The sequence below is a fragment of the Rhinatrema bivittatum genome, chromosome 3 (assembly GCF_901001135.1).
Source record: "Rhinatrema bivittatum chromosome 3, aRhiBiv1.1, whole genome shotgun sequence".
Taxonomy (NCBI): domain Eukaryota; kingdom Metazoa; phylum Chordata; class Amphibia; order Gymnophiona; family Rhinatrematidae; genus Rhinatrema; species Rhinatrema bivittatum.
Window position 1 is genome coordinate 496,330,499 of NC_042617.1, and position 21,242 is coordinate 496,351,740.

The window sequence follows — 21,242 nt, forward strand, 5'->3', positions numbered from 1 at the left end:
CTTTTCTTCCAAGAACTTATCCAATCCTTTTTTAAACACAGCTATACCTACTGCACTAATCACATCCTCTGGCAACAAATTCCAGAGTTTAATTGTGCGTTGAATGAAAAAGAACTTTCTCTGACTAGTTTTAAATGTGCCACATGCTAACTTCATGGAGTGCCCCTAGTCTTTCTAATATCTGAAAGAGTAAATAACAGATTCACATCTACCCGTTCTAGACCTCTCATGATTTTAAACACCTCTATCATATCCCCCCTCAGCCGTCTCTTCTCCAAGCTGAAAAGTCCTAACCTCTTTAGATTTTCCTCATAGGGGAGTTGTTCAATTCCCCTTATCATTTTGGTAGCCCTTCTCTGTACCTTCTCTATCGCAATTATATCTTTTTTGAGATGCAGCGACCAGAATTGTACACAGTATTCAAGGTGCGGTCTCACCATTGAGCGATGCAGAGGCATTATGACATTTTCCGTTTTATTCACCATTCCCTTTCTAATAATTCCCAACATTCTGTTTTTTGACTGCCGCAGCACACTGAACCGACGATTTCAATGTGTTATCCACTATGACGCCTAGATCTCTTTCTTGGGTAGTAGCACCTAATATGGAACCTAACATTGTGTAACTAGAGCATGGGTTATTTTTCACTATATGCATCACCTTCCACTTATCCACATTAAATTTCATCTGCTATTTCGATGCCCAATTTTCCAGTCTCACAAGGTCTTCCTGCAATTTATCACAATCTGCTTGTGATTGAACAGTTTTGTATCATCTGCAAATTTGATTACCTCACTTGTCGTATTTCTTTCCAGATCATTTATAAATATATTGAAAAGTAAGGGTCCCAATACAGATCCCTGAGGCACTCCACTGCCCACTCCCTTCCACTGAGAAAATTGTCCATTTAATCCTACTCTCTTTTTACTGTCTTTTAGGCAGTTTGTAATCCACGAAAGGACATCGCCACCTATCCCATGACCTTTTACTTTTCCTAGAAGCCTCTCATGAGGAACTTTGTCAAACGTCTTTTGAAAATCCAAATACACTACATCTATTGGTTCACCTTTATCCACATGTTTATTATCTCCTTCAAAAATGTAAAGCAGATTTGTGAGGTAAGACTTGCCTTGGTTAAAGCCTTGCCGACTTTGTTCCATTAAACCATGTCTTTCTATATGTTCTGTGATTTTGATGTTTAGAACACTTTCCATTATTTTTCCTGGCATTGAAGTCAGGCTAACTGGTCTGTAGTTTCCCGGATCGCCCCTGGAGCCCTTTTTAAATATTGGGGTTACATTAGCTAACCTCCAGGTGCAATGGATGATTTTAATGATAGGTTACACATTTTTACTAATAGGTCTGAAATTTCATTTTTTAGTTCCTTCAGATCCCTGGGGTGTATCCATCTGGTCCAGGTGATTTACTACTCTTCAGTTTGTCAATCAGGTCTACCACATCTTCTAGGTTTACCGTGATTTGGTTCAGTCCATCTGAATCATTACCCATGAAAACCTTTTCCAGTACGGGTACCTCCCCAACATACTCTTCAGTAAACACCAAAGCAAAGAAATCATTTAATATTTCCGCGATGGCCTTATCTTCTCTAAGTGCCCCTTTAACCCCTCGATCATCTAACAGTCCAACGGACTCCTTCACAGGCTTTCTGCTTCGGATATATTTTTAAAAAGTTTTTACTGTGAGTTTTTGCCTCTACGGCCAACTTCTTTTCAAATTCTCTCTTAGCTTGTCTTATCAATGTCTTACATTTAACTTGCCAATGTTTATGAATTATCCTATTTTCTTCTGTTGGATCCTTCTTCCAATTTTTGAATGTAGATCTTTTGGCTAAAATCACTTCTTTCACCTCTCCTTTTAACCATGCCGGTAATCATTTGGCCTTCATTCCACCTTTCTTAATGAATAGAATACATCTGGACTGTGCTTCTAGGATGGTATCTTTTAACAATGACCACGCCTCTTGCACACTTTTTACTATTGTAGCTGCTCCTTTCAGTTTTTTTCTAACTATTTTTCTCATTTTATCAAAGTTTCCCTTTTGAAAGTTTAGCACGGGAGCCGTGGATTTGCTTACTGTCCCCCTTCCAGTCATTAATTCAAATTTGATCATATTATGATCACTATTGCCAAGCGGCCCCACCACCGTTACCTCTCTCACCAAATCCTGCTCTCCACTGAGAATTAGATCTAAAATTGCTCCCTCTCTCATCAGTTCCTGAACCAATTACTCCATAAAGCTATCATTTATTCCATCCAGGAACTTTATTTCTCTAGCGTGTCCTGATGATACATGTACCCAATCAATATTGGGGTTATTGAAGTCTAAGAGAAACCGAAGCAAAAACCTTGCACATCTGCAAGTAACAAAGTACACTGGTGCAGGATCAATTATATCACCACCAAATATTCCAAAAGAACTTTTATTGCAATTCAAAGCAGATTCAGGTGAGTAAATGTAGAAACGGCAACTCCATGAGTTAGATAGCACATAGTTTAGAGCGATCCCCCGACACGGACTGTGTTTCGCTAGGCTGCATCGGGAGGGACCAGCATATACATTTAAGTCTTCTCAAATGTATAACGGAGCGCTGGGGGGAGCTGGGGGGAGGAGGGAATCGGATCGTCACGGTTTTGTTTTTTTAAATATCGTGTAAATCGTAAATCGGGGGAAAGCGGGAAAACCGGCACACTAAAACATCCCTAAAACCCACCCCGACCCTTTAAAATAAATCCCCCACCCTCCCGAACCCCCCCCCCCCCAAATGTCTTAAATTTCCTGGGGTCCAGAGGTTATTGAAGTCTCCCATTATTACCGCACTACCAATTTGGTTAGCATCCCTAATTTCTCTTAGCATTTCACTGTCAGTCTCAGTATCTTGACCAGGTGGACGGTAGTATACTCCTATCACTATAGTCTTCCCTGACACACAAGGGATTTCTACCCATAAAGATTCAATTGTGCATTTAGTCTCATGCAGGATGTTTATCCTGTTTATGCCATCCCAGTCATAAAGCACCACACCGCCTCCCAGGTGCTTCTCTCTGTCATTATGATATAATTTGTACCCCGGTATAGCACTGTCCCATTGGTTGTCCTCCTTCCACCATGTCTCTGAGATGCCAATTAAGTCTATGTCATCATTCACTGCTATACATTCTAATTCTCTCATCTTACTCCTTAGACTTCTAGCATTAGCAATCAAACATTTCAAAGTTTGTTTTTTGTTTGAATTTTCATTCTGCTTTTTAATTGATAGGGATAAGTTAGAATTTTTTAGCTCAGATGAGTTTTTATTTACAGGCACTTGGACTACTTTTCTTATTATTGGAACCTCACTGTCAGGATGCCCTAATTCTAATGCATTGTTAGTATCCTTTGAAGATACCTGTCTCTGAACCATGTGCTGCTGAGCGACTGTCGGCTTTCCCCTTTGTTCTAGTTTAAAAACTGCTCTATCTCCTTTTTAAAGGTTAGCGCCAGTAGTCTGGTTCCATCCTGGTTAAGGTGGAGCCCAACTCTTCGGAAGAGACTCCCCCTTCCCCAAAAGGTTCCCCAGTTCCTAACAAAACTGAATCCTTCTTCCTTGCACCATCGTCTCATCCACGCATTGAGACTCCGGAGCTCTGCCTGCTTCTGGTGACCTGCGCATGGAACAGGGAGCATTTCAGAGAATGCTACCCTGGAGGGTCTGGATTTAAGCTTTCTACCTAAGAGCCAGTGAAGAACATCTATTCTGTTCCAGCTCCTTTGTTCCAGTTCCCACTCCAGCTCCTGTTCCTGCTCCTGAGTTCCAGTCCCAGTTTCTTTTCCTGCCCCTTGCCTTTCAGACGGACCTTGGCATTCGACCCTGATTGTTCCTGACTACGAGATCAGCTGTCTGCCTCTGTTCCCTGGACTGTATTTGACTATATGTTCTGCCGCCTGTTTCAGACCTCTGGACCGGACTTATTTCTGTCTTTCGCTGCCTGTCTTGGACCTCCTTCTCCTGCCAGCCACCTTCCTTGCCTGGCCATACCCCACGGGATCATCCATGCAGATGCCCACCTAAGACCAGCTGGCTCCGGCACCCAAAGGCTCAACCTGCAGGAAACAAGGGCTGGTATTGGTAAAATTCATGCTAGCCTCTGCTTCCCGTCTGGCTTCGCCTCCCAACAGTGGGGACCTGTGGGGGCCTCCCCCACCGGTAATACCAACTCCACCTTTGGCCAAGGGTCCACTTCCGCAATACTATGATTGTATTTTTAAACAATGTCCATGCCTGTTGAACACTTTTAACCTCTGCAGCTGCACCTTGCAGTTTTTTTCTAACTATGTTCCTCATTTTATCAAAGTTTCCCTTTTGAAAATTTAGTGTTAGAGCTGTAGATTTACTTATTGTTCCCCTTCCATTTATTAGTTCAGTTTTGATCATGCTATGATCACTATTGCCAAGTGGCCCCACCACCGTTATGTCTCTCACCAAATCCTGCTTTCCACTAAGCATTAAATCTAAAATAACTCCCTCTCTTCTTGGTTCCTTAACCAATTGCTCCATGAAGCAGTCATTTATTCCATCCAGGAACTTCATATCTCTAACATGTTCTGATGGTACATTTACCCAGTCAATATTGGGGTAATTGAAATCTCCCATTATTACTGCACTGCCAAATTGGTTCGCTTCCCTGATTTCTGTCAGCATTTCATCATCTGTCTGACCATTTTGTCCAGGTGGACGGTAGAATACTCCTATCACCATACTCTTATCCAACACACACGGGATTTCTACCCATATAGATTCCACTGAGCATTTAGTCTTTTGTATGATCTTTATTTACCCTGTTGGACTCTATACTCTTTCGGACATAAAGTGCCACACCCTCACTACAGTGCTACTTTCTTTGTGTGTGTATGTAGGAGTGTGTGTGTGTGTGCTCTCAGCCAGTGCCAGCCCTAGAAATGCAATCTTATTTCTAGAGATGTGAATCGTGTGATTGATCGTCTTAACGATCGATTTAGGCTGGGGGGAGGAGGGAATCGGATCGTCACGGTTTTGTTTTTTTAAATATCGTGTAAATCGTAAATCGGGGGAAAGCGGGAAAACCGGCACACTAAAACATCCCTAAAACCCACCCCGACCCTTTAAAATAAATCCCCCACCCTCCCGAACCCCCCCCCAAATGTCTTAAATTACCTGGGGTCCAGAGGGGGGGTCCCGTTGTGATCTTCCACGCTCGGGCCATGGGTGCGTTGATAGAAATGGCGCCGGCGCTACCTTTGCCCTGTCATATGACAGGGCAAAGGTAGCACCGGCGCCATTTTGCTTCCTGTCCCCCGATGTCTCGAGCATAGGAGATCGCTCCCGGACCCCCGCTGGACCCCCAGGGACTTTTGGCCAGCTTGTGGGGGCCTCCTGACCCCCACAAGACTTGCCAAAAGTCCAGCGGGGGTCCAGGAACGACCTCCTGCACTGGATTCGTGTTGCCATATTGCAAAATGGCCATATGGCCGGCGCCATTTTGCAAAATGGCGCCGGCCGTACGGCAACACGATTCGAGTGCAGGAGGTCGTTCCCGGACCCCCGCTGGACTTTTGGCAAGTCTTGTGGGGGTCAGGAGGCCCCCCAAGCTGGCCAAAGGTCCCTGGGGGTCCAGCGGGGGTCCGGGAGCGATCTCCTACGCTCGTGCCGTCGGGGGGACAGGAGCCAAAATGGCGCCAGCGCTACCTTTGCCCTGTCATATGACAGGGCAAAGGTAGCGCCGGTGCCATTTCTATCAACGCACCCGTGGCCCGAGAGTGGAAGATCACACCGGAATCCCCCCCCACTGGACCCCATGTAATTTAAGACATTTGGGGGGGTGGTTCGGGAGGGTGGGGGATTTATTTTAAAGGGTCGGGATGGGTTTTAGGGTTGTTTTAGTGTGCCGGTTTTCCCGCTCTCCCCCTTCCCCTCCCCCTTCCCCCGATTTACGATTTTTGACGATAAATCGGGGGAATTCCTATTAAATATCGCCTCTAACGATTTTTGACGATTTAAAATATATCGGACGATATTTTAAATCGTCAAAAAACGATTCACATCCCTACTTATTTCTATCAGATGTAAGTTAAAGTTAAGAGCAGTGTTCCCCTAGTCTATAACCTACTAGCAGTGGGGCACTGCAGGCAGATAGTAGTTAATCACTCACACTATTACTTCATCATTTATCATTTGACTAAGTCTCACTGGTTGCATTGTCATTAGTGTGAAATTTTAATTTTCTTAGTTTCTGTTTTGTTGTCAGAGAAATATAGATATTTGGCTACTAATCTGTCACTGTGTATGTGCTTGTGTCAGTGCTCTGTCATCTGGCCAGTGGCCCACTGAGCTCAGTGTGTGCTCCAGTTTATAATATCTCATTTGCAGTGGTAGTATTGCTGGGATCATCATTATTTCTATAATTTCATTCACAGAGCAGTCTGCAGAGTGCAGATCAATTTTCTTCATACTGTTATGGTGACAGTCTGGATATCTCTTTTCTGATTGGCTTTCTGGTAACTAATCACTCTCTCTGTGTTAGGTCAATTTATATTCTGAAGCAATACACTCACTGGATTGCACACACTGCACATAGTGCTGCTGTGTATGTGTGTGTGTGTATATGTGTGTGGTGCTACTGTGTGTGTGTATGTGTGTGTGTGTTTGGTGGGAGGGTTCTCTCTGCTTTCACTCAGTACCAGTCATAGTACTACTCTAACTTAGTAACTTAGTAAGTAAGTAATCTCTTTCCTCAAATGAACATACACAGCAGCACTATGGGGGTCATTTTCAAAGGAGTTACGCATGTAAATGTGACATACTATTGTAGCAATTTTCAAAAGCTATTTACTCGAGTAAAGTGCACTTACTTGAGTAAATCCTATGGACAATTCAATGGCATATATTGTAGCAATTTTGAAAAGCCCACTTACTTGAGTAAAGTGTATTTACTCGAGCAAAAACCAGTTTTGCTCGAGTAAATGCTTTTTAAAATCTACCCCTCAGTGCAGTGTGTGCAATCCAGTGAGTGTATTGCTTCAGAATATAAATTGACCTAACACAGAGAGAGTGATTAGTTACCAAAAAGCCAATCAGAAAAGAGGATGCATATAAAGAGCAGGCAGCAAAACACTGCACGGAGCAGCAGTAGCCACAGAAGCATTCACGGAGTGGGATGCCAGTGGCCAGTGGTTGGTGTTCCACCTTCACGGAGCGGAAGGATGGAGGGCTGCCATCTCCCAATTAAAAAAAGAAAAACAAACAAAAAAAACAAGGATGGGTTCATGGGCTATAGGTATTACCAATTATTAGGCTTATTCAATTACCAATTATTAGGCTTTTCAATATTTGATGATAGTTAATGTGACTTTCAAGGCATACTTCACTTTCAATGCATATCCAGACCAGCATAGCTCCCTGCTTCAACAGCAGGGGAGAAGAAAAACTAATACTTCACGGATGTCTCTGCTTCAACGGCAGAGAGCTATGCTGCCACTTACCCAACTAATCAAACTTAACATTTCACTTGGAAGCAGCTCTGTCACTGCTCTCTACATCAATAGTGGGGGTGAAAGGGAAATAGAACCTAAGGTTACTAAGAGCCAAGAGAAACAGATAAGTATGAGAAAAAAAGAAGTGTGAAGCTTGCTGGGCAGACTGGATGGACTGATTGGTCTTCTTCTGCCGTCATTTCTATGTTTCTATGTTTCTATAATTAATGAGCACTGCTTCTCCATATTGGGTGGGTAGACTAAATTTATACATACTGTAACTGTTACTGTGACACTGTGCTGCCAAACATTTAGAGCCCAATATTCAGTAAGCAGTTTAGTCGATAAGTTATTCAACAAAACTGGCTAAAAGACAGGAAACAGAGAGTAGGATTAAATGGGCAATTTTCTCAGTGGAAGGGAGTGGACAGTGGAGTGCCTCAGGGATCTGTATTGGGACCCTTACTTTTCAATATATTTATAAATGATCTGGAAAGAAATAGAACGAGTGAGATAATCAAATTTGCAGATGACACAAAATTGTTCACAGTAGTTAAATCACAAGCAGATTGTGATAAATTGCAGGAGGACCTTGTGAGTCTGGAAAATTGGGCATCCAAATGGCAGATGAAATTTAATGGGGGATAAGTGCAAGGTGATGCATATAGGGAAAAATAACCCATGCTATAATTACACAATGTTGGGTTCCATATTAGGTGCTACAACCCAAGAAAGAGATCTAGGCATCATAGTGGATAACACATTGAAATCGTCGGTTCAGTGTGCTGCGGCAGTCAAAAAAGCAAACAGAATGTTGGGAATGATTAGAAAGGGAATGGTGAATAAAACGGAAAATGTCATAATGCCTCTGTATCGCTCAATGATGAGACCGCACCTTGAATACTGTGTACAATTCTGGTCGCCGCATCTCAAAAAAGATATAATTGCGATGGAGAAGGTACAGAGAAGGGATACCAAAATGATAAGGGGAATGGAACAACTCCCCTATGAGGAAAGACTAAAGAGGTTAGGACTTTTCAGCTTGGAGAAGAGATGACTGAGGGGGGATATGATAGAGATGTTTAAAATCATGAGAGGTCTAGAATGGGTAGATGTGAATCGGTTATTTACTCTTTCAGATAGTAGAAAGACTAGGGGGCACTCCACGAAGTTAGCATGGGGCACATTTAAAACTAATCGGAGAAAGTTCGTTTTTACTCAACGCACAATTAAACTCTGGAATTTGTTGCCAGAGGATGTGGTTAGTGCAGTTAGTATAGCTGTGTTTAAAAAAGAATTGGATAAGTTCTTGGAGGAGAAGTCCATTACCTGCTATTAATTGAGTTGACTTAGAAAATAGCCACTGCTATTACTAGCAATGGCAACATGGAATAGACTTAGTTTTTGGGTACTTGCCTGGTTCTTGTGGCCTGGATTGGCCACTGTTGGAAACAGGATGCAGGGCTTGATGGACCCTTGGTCTGACCCAGTATGGCATTTTCTTATGTTCTTATGTTCTTGTTCCATGTTTTCAGTGGGATACATGTCCTGCTGAATATACTCGGCTATTGTTATCCAGCTGTATGTAGATTAGTAACTAAAATGTTTAAATATAACGGGTTAGAGTTTTTAGTTATCCGGCCTTATGTGGGCAGGATAACTTTTTATTTAATCAATATCTTAAAAAGATATCTGGTTAAGGAGTGCTGTCATATATAAAAAAAAAAAAAAAAAGTAAAACGGCCTGTGGCCTGATCTCCTTCCTTCTCCTCAAAATTTCTAATAAGGCCCTTTGGGGCCATGCAGTCCCCATCCCCAAACCCTTCCTAAATTCCAGTCTGCAGACCAACCCCCTCCCCCCCCCTTTTCTGGTTCAGTAAAAATAAGAGAATATCGACCAGCCCCGGATCCCCAGACCCGTCAGTGCCTGTCTTGAGCTGTGCCTTGGACCCTTCCCCATTCCCTCCAAAATCGCTAAATCCCTGCAAGGAGTAAGGTAAAAGTGTATCCACTCCTGGCCGTCTAATGTTGGCTCTCATATTGTAAGCACTAAGGGGCGGATTTTCAAAGGCCCGCGCGCGCCGGCGTGCCTATTTTGCATAGGCTGCCAGCGAGCGTAAAGCCCCGGGAAGCGTGTAAGTCCCGGGGCTTTTGTAAGGGGGCGTGTCGGGGCGGGGTCTACTGATGCGGCGTTTCGGGGGCGGGCCGTGGCATTTCAGGGGCGGGCCCGGGGGCATGGCGCCGGCCCGGGGGCGTGGTCGAGGCCTCCGGACCAGCCCCCGGGACCAGAGGACGGAGCGGGGCTGCCGGCCGACGCGCACAAAGTTAAGGGGGGGGTTAGATAGGACCAGGGGGGTGGGTTAGGTAGGGGAAGGGAGGGGAAGGTGCGGGGAGGGCGAAGGAAAGTTCCCTCCGAGGCCGCTCCGAAACTGGAGCGGCCTTGGAGGGAACGGAGGCAGGCTGCGCGGCTCGGCGCGTGCAGGCTGCCGATTTTGCACAGCCTTGTGCGCGCCGACCCCAGATTTTATGAGATACGTGCGTATCTTATAAAATCAGGCGTACTTTTGTTCGCGCCTGCTGCGCCTGCTGCCCCTGCTGCGCGAACAAAAGTACGCGCTCGTGCAACTTTTTAAAATCTGCTCCTATATGCATAAACTACCCACTAGCAAGAGTACTGGTAGTAAGTCAGGAACATGAGGCACTGACAACAGCACCAGGAAGAGCCAGAAGGAAAAGCATGAAGATCATCCTAATAGTTCTGAGGATGAAGATGAAGGTTGCTTGGTGGCTCATGTCAGCAACAAGGAAATAATTCTTGAATATTAGGTACAGTCAAAATCCAAAGCAGTGAAGAACATCTATTCATTGACAAATAATTAGTGCTAGTGAAGTTCTGGGATTCAGAATCAGATGATGATGATATGCAAACTTTAGATATGGAAAACTCAGATGAAAATGCTAGCAAGGTAGCTGAGAAAGTGTTTGAGAGCCTGACTGATAGTAATCTGATTTCTGAAGAGGAGACGAATGGCAATGGCAATGTTGTTGTAGATGGTAGCCAGAGTGCTATGACCAAGTGCAATACCCCTTTATCATTTGATCATCCAACAACTAGTGCCACTTATCAAAGCAGATGCAATATCAGGTGCCAAGCCTAGCACACAGTTAAACGAGCATTTGCACATGCATCTTGGACGTGAGTCCATAACCCCTTATGCAATAAGGGGATCAGTACGTCCAAAATGCATGTCCAAACTCGCACAGAGCTAACAGCACTCATTGCATGTAAATTCCATGTAGATGAGGCTATTAGCTGTTATCCTGTGATGTAAAAATCCCCAGGCAGCAGAGGTGCACTTTATAACCCATCAAATGTATGCCTGCCAGGATCAGGCATAAAGGTTTCCCACGCATTAAGGGCTCAACTTAAAAAAACAGCTTTTCTGTGGTTTCTCTTATTGAGTATCATCACAATACTAAGTAGGAAGAACCACCGAAAGCAGCACCATGCAAAAAAAAAGTCTTGAAGTAAAAAAAAAAAAAAAATTCGGGGCACACAGTATACACCCACAATATACACACTCAGGGCCTTGTATATTGTGTGTGCATATTGTGCCAGTAAATTAGCTGTGCGGGATAAACAAACGCTCATAAATTAAGCATCCGTTTTGGTAACCTGCACACACAGGGCACTAAATATTAATTTATTCACTGCTTCACTTACTTCCGATTGGTCAATTCATTTTCACATGTCAGGAAAAAGGAGCAATCTCCTTTCAGAAGGATGTCCTGGGAACAGCCCTGCCAGACGGGTGGGGTGGGAGCTCTGGCCAGGCTGATGTGGATGCACAGGGTACCTGATGCAGAGCACTAGGGATGCACAAATTATCCATTGTGCATCTCTATTAGCACTAGGGATGTGAATCATGTGCCTGATCGTTTTAACGATCGGGTTCGGCTGGGGGAGAAAAAAAATCTGATCGTTATGATTTCTTTGGTAAAAAAATTGTTTTTCTGAATAGTGCGACTAACGTGAGTTTCCTCAAATGTTACTTTTAAACCATTAAGTAACAATTTTTGATAGTGCGCACTAACTCGTGTGCGAGTTAGTGCGCACTATCAAAAATTGTTACTTAATGGTTTAAAAGTAACATTTGAGGAAATGTTCGTTAGCTAGAGGTGCACACTAAGCCACACATGCTTGGTGCTGTCCCCCGTGGCCATTTTGCTACCAGATATAGCACGCACTAGCCAGAAAGAGAAAAAAAGTGCCAGCAGACTGCAGCAGTGACAGTGCCAGCAGTAGGCAGTAGCCACTAGCCACTAGCCAGTCTAGCCTCAGCCTGCTCTTTAAATGTAACCACTGTAAATATAATAAATTAATAATAAAGTTTTTTGTTTAGTTTTTCTATAGTGTGTTAATGTTTTGAAGCTCAGGTTGCAAGTTTCTTTATTAAATGTTTTGTTTCACTAAAGTAGAATATAGAGAAGTACTTAATTTCATTTTATGTAAAGTTTCTTTAGTTTAATACACAAAGTACTTCTTTTTATTTTATTCTACTCTAGTGAAAAAAAAGAAGTTTAGTTTAACACAGGAACTGCAAACTTGAGCACAGTGAATGGGGGGGGGGGGTGGAGAAGAGGGATGTGAAGGGGGAGACAGCCCCTGCATTCAGCAGCTCTGATCTTCTGAAGAGATCTGTCCTTCAGAGACCAGGGAGTGGGACTGCTTGGCCCTTCACCTCCCCCTTTCCCTTCCCTTTGTCAAGCTACCAACCGTTTCCATTTCCCATCCCCCATATTTTAAATCATCACCTCAGTGGGAACCTTGGTAACATCAATAAATAAGAGGGAAGCCAATAGGAATACATATTCATTCCTAACTGACCTTAACTGACCTGAAAAGTGTCAAATTGTATCATTTTCTGTTAGTGCGCACTAACAATTGGTAGTGCGAGTGCGCACTAAGATGATTAACGATTTTTTTATGATAAATCGGGGGAATTTCTATTGTTTCGCACTCTTTAACGATTAATGATGATATTAAAAATATCGGACGATAATTTAAATCGTTAAAAAATGATTCACATCCCTAATTAGCACAACAGCTCATTTGCATATTGCACTGAGCTCCCAGGAGAGGTGGATGGGCATACATTCAAAAAATGAGTGTCCACTTTGGATGCATGTTTTTTACATGCATGATATTGCATCAGCCTGATAGTGTTAGTAAAGATACGGATTCTCATGAAGTAAATAAGCATTGGGGATACAAGAAAGAAATCTCATATTAGGAGTCATTTTTGGACACTGGCTGATCAGAGGTTTGCTGAATTTACCCATTGTAAAATTATTGTGAACAAGAGAATAATAATTGGACATCTGTTTAACACCTTCATGAAATACCACATGCAAAAGCAACACAGAGCATTGATGTTTGCAGAAGAGGCTGGTAACAGTGCTTGCCCATTCAGTAATAACTATTGCAGCTGAAAATCCACAAAAGCAAAGGGGAGAGTCTAATCAGTCTCCTATTGTTACCCCCCCAGCCCTCATACTCAGTTACAGCACAGCCTCTTCCCTGCCTACAGTGGCAAGACACCATGGAGCAGATGGGGTGGTGTCCTATAGTACTGTCCCGGTGCAAGAAGCAGGCAGCATCCAAAGTGGTTACACAGTATTATTATTATTATTTATCAGTTTTATATACCGTAGTTCAGGTAAAAAAGTTACTAATCACTTCGGTTCACATTTCAACAATTACAATGACAAAATAAAGAATAATGTCTTACATAGAACAGGGTGAGTGAAACTTGGATAATAACTTACAATGAACTGGGAGAATACAATTTATATACAAAGAACTTGGAGGAACAGTGTGTGAAGTCGCTGGGACTGTCTTGGCGGGGCCTAAGGCCACTGTCATGACATTCAATGGGAGAGAGCTAATACAAATGGATTATTAGTGTTGGAAGGATGTTGTGGAAATGTCAAGGGGAAGGGTCTTCCGTAGGGATCTGTAATAGGATAATTGGGTTAGGAGAATGTTTGGTTGAACAACCAGGTCTTAAGTCTTTTTTTGAAGGTGGGTGTCGATTATTCGAGCCTGAGGTCTGGTGGAAGTGAGTTCCAATGTATAGGGCCAGCGGTGGAAAGAGCTCTTCTACTTAGTGTTGTTTGACAGGATGGGCCTGTAGGGTGCCTCTCTGTCGGGAGGTAGTGTGAGGCTGCAATGGGATCGTGAGCTCAATTGGGGTGGTATTGTGGATGACTTTGTGGATGATTGAGAGGGTCTTGTAAAGGATTCTATATTTGATTGAGAACCAGTGAAGGTTCTTTAAGATGAGTGTTATGTGGTCCCTTTTGTTGGATTTAGTTAGAATCCTTGCTGTGGCTTTCTGTAACATTTGTAACGGTTTCAAAGTGTTAGCTGGTAGCCCAAGCAGCAATGAGTTGCAGTAATCTATTTTCGAGAAAATGATTACTTGTAATACAGATCTGAAATCCTGGAAGTGCAGGAGGGGTCTTAGCCTCTTTAAGACTTGGAGTTTAAAGAAGCATTCTTTAACAGTGTTATTGATGAAACTTCTGTAGTTAAATTGATTATCCAAGATGACCCCAAGATTTCTGACCTGTGGGGATAAGACTGGAAGAGTTACGATGTTTGCGTTAGATAATGAGAAGTTGCCGTCTGGGGTGATGAGAAGGAACTCAGTCTTGTTGGAGTTGAGTATCAAGTTGAGTTTTGCTAGAAGGTTGTTGATGGATAGAAGACAAGAGTTCCAATATAGCATGGTTTTTTGCAATGAGTCTTTAATCGGTATGAGGATTTGTATGTTGTCAGCATATATGTAGTATGTTAGATTGAGTTTGGAAAGGAGCTGACACAGAGAGAGAAGATAAATGTTAAATAATGTTGGAGATAGAGAAGATCCTTGCGGGACACCAAGTGTGGATCTGAAAGGAGGCGACTCTTTGCTGTTAACCTTAACTTTGTAGAACCTGTTCTGGAGGAAGGATGAGAACCAGCTGAGGGCGCTGTTTTTGATGCCGATCTCGGAGAGACGATCTAAGAGAATATCGTGGTTCACTGTGTTGAATGCTGCCGTTAGGTCGAGAAGGATGAGCAGGTAGGATTTTTTTTTCTCGAGGTTCCTGAGAATATTGTCTGATAGTGATAAAAGGAGAGATTCAGTACTTCGAAATTTATGGAATCCTAGTTGAGATGGTGAGAGTAGGTTGTTGTTGTCCAAGTATTCAGAAAGCTGTTTATTGACTATTCTTTCCAAGATTTTGGCGATAATCAGCCAGCTTGGGGGGGCCTCCTGACCCCCCCCCCAAGCTGGTCAAAAGTTCCGGTTCGGTCCAGTGGGGGTCCTGGAGTGACCTCCTGCCACATGACCTATCTGTCATGTGGTAGAAGCACAAGATGGCGCTGTGACCATGTGACAGGGGCTGACCAATGGCAGGGGCAGCCCCTGTGACACAGGCTATCGGCGCCGTGAGGAAATCACAAAGGAGTGCAGGGATGGCTTCCTGACTCCCCGCTGGACCACCAGGGAGTTTTGGTAAGTCTTGGGGGGGAGATTAAGGAGGGTGGGGGGTTTAAATTTTTATTTAGGGAACTGGGAAACGTATGGACAGATCCACAACTTATGGATTTCTCCATACTTTCATATTGAACGGAATCGACCCTCACCTTCAACGTATCAACGTTTCAACGAAAACTTTTTGCCTGCACATCCCTATTGTACTGTAGCATATTGATTGGAAAACACTGGTCAAGAACTATAATCATGATCATCTACAACAGGGTTCCCCAAATCTGCCCTGGTGAACCCACAGACAATTGGGTTTTCATGATACCAGCAATGAATATGCATGACATAAATTTTCATATGCTGGAGACCAATATTCCTTTTTGTTTTTTATAGGTTGTATGTACAAAAAGATTCTTGTAGCTTACCATTTTGAGTACATTGTTCTTTGAAATACCATTGTATTTTCCTTTTCTTGTATATACTATGTTGACCTGCATTAGCTTGTTTCATGAACTGTGAATATCCACATGTGCACAGCTTACAGGGAACATTGCTGGAGACCCAGTATATGTAAATGTATCTTATGCATATTAATTAGAATCACAAGGAGAGGTTTTAGAAACCCTTGACTGTCCATGAAAGACAGATATCAAGAAGTCTATATTAAAAAAGCTAAGCTAAGTTCAGGATTTAGCCAAGCTCTCAATGTTAAATATCCATTCCTGGTGAACAGCTTATGTAAGTCATTACCCAGCTAACAGTGAACTAAAAGGGGCAGGGCGGGGGCATACCAGGGATGGAGTTAAATTTACCTGTCTTGTATAGAATATCAGTGCTAGCTGGCTAACGTTCTTCATCTAATTCTGGATGGATAAAAACAATCCTAAAGTTAACTGGATAATTGCCAACCACCACGCCCCCCCAAACACACATACACAAGTTACACAAGTGACAGAACAGCTGCATTGCATCCTACCTTCCTGATTCACAGAAAATAATTTAAAGTGGCAGCAGAGCCATCATACCTCCTCCCAATCCCCAAAAAAAAATTTACAGTAACTGTTAATTCTTTTCTGGGGATCGGGGGGGGGGGGGAGGATGGGATGAGTCTGCCGCTACTTGTAATTCTATTTTTGGGATTGGGAGGGGGGTGCTTTAGTACTTGCTCTGCCACCTGTGTTATTTGTGCTATTTTTAGTAAATTGGCCAGGATAAAGTTAACTGGATAACTTAATCCAGTAGTAAAATGAAAAATGTCATAGCCTTCATCCTACCAACATATTTTACATCACAGTCTTATCAACTTGTGTCCAAATGGACTCCATACAGTTTTGTTGATTGACCTTGAAAATCATTGTCATTGAACATGCCTTATTATTTATTTCAACATGGAAAACCGAATTTGGTGTCACTATGTTCCAATTGCTCTGATATGTGATCAACCTCATCATCAGAGTTGTCTGTATCTTCAAAATCAAAGTCACTGTTATCCTCAAAAATTGCTTTCAGAACATCTGCAGTAGAATACCGAGCATATTTCTGCCTAGAAGACCCTCTTGTAGACATGCTTACCAAATGAAAATGCAAAGAATCATTGAAAATGCAAAGAATCAGTAGTTATACATTTTTATACTTGCTTAATTGAAAGTCACAAATTCTGGGGTCTTTTTGGACCCCAAATAATAAATAGCTACTGTAGGAAGAATAAAGTAGAATAGTATAGAATAACATTTGAATCAGTCTTACCGTAGGCTAAGTGACAAATTCCTAAAATGGCGGCTGAAAATAATTTCTGGTGTTTATATAGCGTGAGGTCCAATTGGACCCTAGTTGGTAGGATGAAGGTTAAAGCCTCTGTATCGCTCCATGGTGAGACTGCACCTTGAGTACTGTGTACAATTCTGGTTGCCACATCTCAAAAAAGATATAGCTGCACTGGAGAAGATTTCCCTATGAGGAAAGGCTGAAGAGGTTAGGGCTGTTCAACTTGGAGAAGAGACAGCTGAGGTGGGATATGATAGAGATCTATAAAATCATGAGAGGTCTAGAATGAGTAAATGTGAATTGGTTATTTAATCTTTTGGATAATAGAAGGGCTATGGGGGCCCTCCATGAAGTTAGCAAGTCACATATTTAAAACTAATTGGAGAAAATTATTTTTCACTCAATGCACTATTAAGCTCTGGAATTTGTTGCCAGGAGATGTGGCTAGGGCAGTAGGTATAGCTGGTTTAAAAATTGTTTGGATATGTTCTTGGAGAAGTCCATTAACTGTTATTAATCAAGTTGACTTAGGGAATAGTTAGCTGCTGCTATTACTGGCATCAGTAGCATAGGATCTACTTAATGTTTGGGTACTTGCCAGGTACTGGTAACTTGGATTAGCTACTGTTGAAAACAAGATGCTGGGCTTGATGGACTCTTGGTGTGACCCAGTATGGCAACATCTTATGCTCTTATGTTATTAATGTTAACCAAGTATGTTCAACAGGAGATTCATCCTGCTGAACTTTTTGTTATAGCCATCTTGGTAACTTTACCCAAATATCTTTGCCACTGTCCAGCTTAATGAATATTGATTAATACATTTTTCCATGTTCTGTCTTTTAAAATGGCCTTTGTTATATAGAAAATTAATATTAGAAAGGCACAGTATTAAATGTGCAAGATTATAGAAAAAAAATTATTGAAATGTTATTTCTGTGTAAGGGAATATTAGCTATTTATAAAAAGACAACTTCTAGTTAATTGCTAAGTTCCAATTGCAAGAATGTAACCTTTGGAAAATACATTTAAGAGGCTCTAGTTTTATTTGTAGATATTAATATGTATATCACTTATTTCACCCCTAGAGAAAGTCTAGGTTATGCCCTTGAAAGTCTATTTCTATAAAACAAACTAAGAGTTGAGCTCTTAGTAACATAAATGTGATTTTATTAGCCAATTAATACCTGATTGAATTTTTAAAAAATGTACATTAAGCAATTTTGAGCTGTGAAAGTAAAATGCAAAGAATAAACCCATGTTAGCAGAAAAAAGTCACAATATCAGGAAATGCATGATAGTACACTGGAGCAAAGTTCTGTGGTTTGGGTTTTTTCCCTACTTTTTTTTAATTTAGACTTATATTCTGCTTTTTGCACTTTTTTTTCAGCACTTCAAAGTGGATTGCACTCAGGTACTGTAGGTATTTCCCTATCCCCAGAGGGCTTACAATCTAAGGGGGTCATTTTCAAAAGGGATCACACGCGGAAGGGGACTTTTCACATGCAATACCTAGATCTGGGCGGGTTCTGGAAGGCATCTCGAAGGGGAGAAGTCGGGGTGGCACCAGGGAGGACGCTGCTGACAGCGAAAAGGTAAGGGCCCTTTTTGCTGCCAGTTTTGCGCCCAATAGCACCAGCTTTTATGATGGCGCTATTGGGTGCGAAAGTCGGCAGCAATCGCACTGAGGAGGTATGATCGCTGCTGGCTTTCGCAGGGCCCGCCCCCCACTTCACCACCTTGCCCCCCCCCCCCCCCGTTATCACTGGATTTTCTAAGGTCTGTGACCTTAGAAAATCCAGGCCTAAGTTTGTACCTGAGGCAATAGAGGGTAAAGTGATTTGCCCAAGGTCACAAGGAGAGACAGCAGGACACGAACGCTGGTCTCCTGGTTCATAGCCCACGGTTCTAACTACTAGGCTACTCCTCCACTCTGTCCAATGACATTACTGTCTGAGTGTATATTTGTACTTTTCAATTTTGATTTAAGGTAGTTTGCAACACTTTTCAGGTGAAATAAGTCATTGCATTAAAGAAATTAAAATCAAAATTCAAAAGCTTTGTCCTTCTGAAATTTTGCAGACAAAACCCAAGATCCAAAAATTCTCCCCCACAGACCAGCTAAATGTTATCCAGTTAACTCAGTATCTACACAAAATTTAGCTGGATAAAAAGAAGCATTTGAGGGTCGTGGTTACATTTTTGTTGGTGGGTTCTTAGATTCAACACCATCAGGCTAAAGATAACAAGGTATGGCCATACCGGGCTATAACTTGTTAAGGAAGGACAAAGAGGACATAAAAGGGGGAGGAGTGGCTCTTTATGTCAAAAACAATATCCAAGCATCTGAGCTGCAAGGAAGATAGTGCAAAGAAGAATCATTATGGGCCGACCTAAAAAAAGATGATGGGGCATCCATTTTTATAGAAGTGGTTTACAGGCCTCCAAATCAAATGGAAGAACTTGACAGAGATCTGGTTGAAGACATCCAAAAGGTGGGAAAGAAGGGAGAAGTGGTGATTGTTGGAGATTTTAATCTGCCGGATGTAGACTGGAAAATCCCTTCTGCAGAATCTAATAGTAGTAGAGAGATAGTGGATGCCCTGCAAGGGGCTATGTTCAAACAAATGGTAATGGAACCCACGAGGGAGGGAGCTATAATTGATTTAGTGCTCATTAACGGAGATAATGTCTGTAATGTCCAGGTGGGTGCCTACCTCAGTGCCAGTGATCATCAAATGGTATGGTTTCATATCACAAATAGGATACGGAGAAGTTGCATGAAGACCAAAGTTTTACAGTTCAAAAACACAGACTTTGTTGAAATGGGGAAGTACCTGGAGAAAGAAGTAGAAAGCTGGGAGAAAATGAGAGATGTGGAACAGTGGGCCAAACTAAAAGGAGCAATTACCAAGGCAACTAATCTATTTGTTATAAAAGTAAAGAAAAGCAAGAGAAAAATGAAACCTATCTGGCTCTCAAAGGAGGTGACTGATAAAATAAAAGCTAAAAGAACAGCGTTTAAGAAATATAAAGGACCCCAAAGGGAGGATCACAAGGAAGAATATCTGGTGGAACTGAGGGAGACGAAGAAAGTAATCAAGAAAGCAAAAAGTCAAGCGGAAGAAAGGATTGCCAAAGAGGTTAAGCGAGGTGACAAAACATTTTTCAGATACATCAGAGAAAGGAGAAAAGTCCAAAGTGGTATAGTGAAATTGAAAGGTGAAAAGGATCAATGTGTGGAGAGAGACGAAGAAATGGCAGAAATATTAAACAGATACTTCAGTTTGGTGTTCACTAAAGAGGACCCTGGAGAAGGACTGTTACTAGTTAAGAAACTGGAGGGGAGTGGAGTAGATGAAACTCCGTTTATAGAAGACAATGTATGAGAAGAGCTAGGAAAACTGAAAGTGGACAAAGCCATGGGGCCTGATGAGGTTCATCCCAGGATACTGAGGAAGCCCAGAGATGTGTTGGTGGGTCCGCTGTGTGACCTGTTCAACAGATCCCTAGAAAATGGAGTGGAGCCGAGTGATTGGAGAAGGGCGGTGGTGGTCCCACTTCACAAGAGTGGGAGCAGAGAGGAGGCTGGAAACTACAGGCCAGTTAGCATTACCTCGGTGGTGGGAAAAGAAATTGAGTCACTGCTGATAGAAAGAATTGTGAACTATCTACAGTCAGAAGAATTGCTGAACCAGAGGCAACATGGATTCACCAGGGGACGGTCCGGTCAGACAAATCTGATTGACTATTTTGATTGGGTGACTAAGGAATTGGATCGAGGAAGAGCGCTCGATATCATCTACTTGGATTTCAGTAAAGGCTTTGATACGGTCCCACTCAGGAGGCTTGTGAATAAAACAAGAAGCTTAGGAGTGAGTGCCAAGGTGATGGGCTGGATTGCAAACTGGTTGATGGACAGAAGACAATGTGTGATGGTAAATGGAACATACTCTGAAGAGAGAATAGTGTTAAGCAGAGTGCCGCAAGGATCAGTCCTGTTCAATATCTTTGTGAGTGACATTACGGACAGGATAGGAGGTAAGGTTTGTCTTTTTGAGGATGATACTAAGATCTGCAACAGAGGGGAGATGCCGGAAGGAGTGGAGAGAATGAGACGGGATTTAAAAAAGCTGGAAGAGTGGTCGAAGATATGGCAGCTTTGATTCAATGCCAAGAAGTGCAGAGTAATGCATATGGGGTGTGGAAATCGGAAAGAACTATATTTGATGGGGGGTGAAGGGCAGATGTGCACAGAGCAAGAGAGAGACCTTGGGATGATAGTGTCTAATGATCTGAAGTCGGCGAAACAATGTGACAAGGTGATAGCTAAAGCCAGAAGAATGCTGGGCTGCATAGAAAGAGAAATATTTAATAAGAGAAAGGAAGTGGTGATTAGGGATGTGCATCATTTTTTTGATGGATGAAAA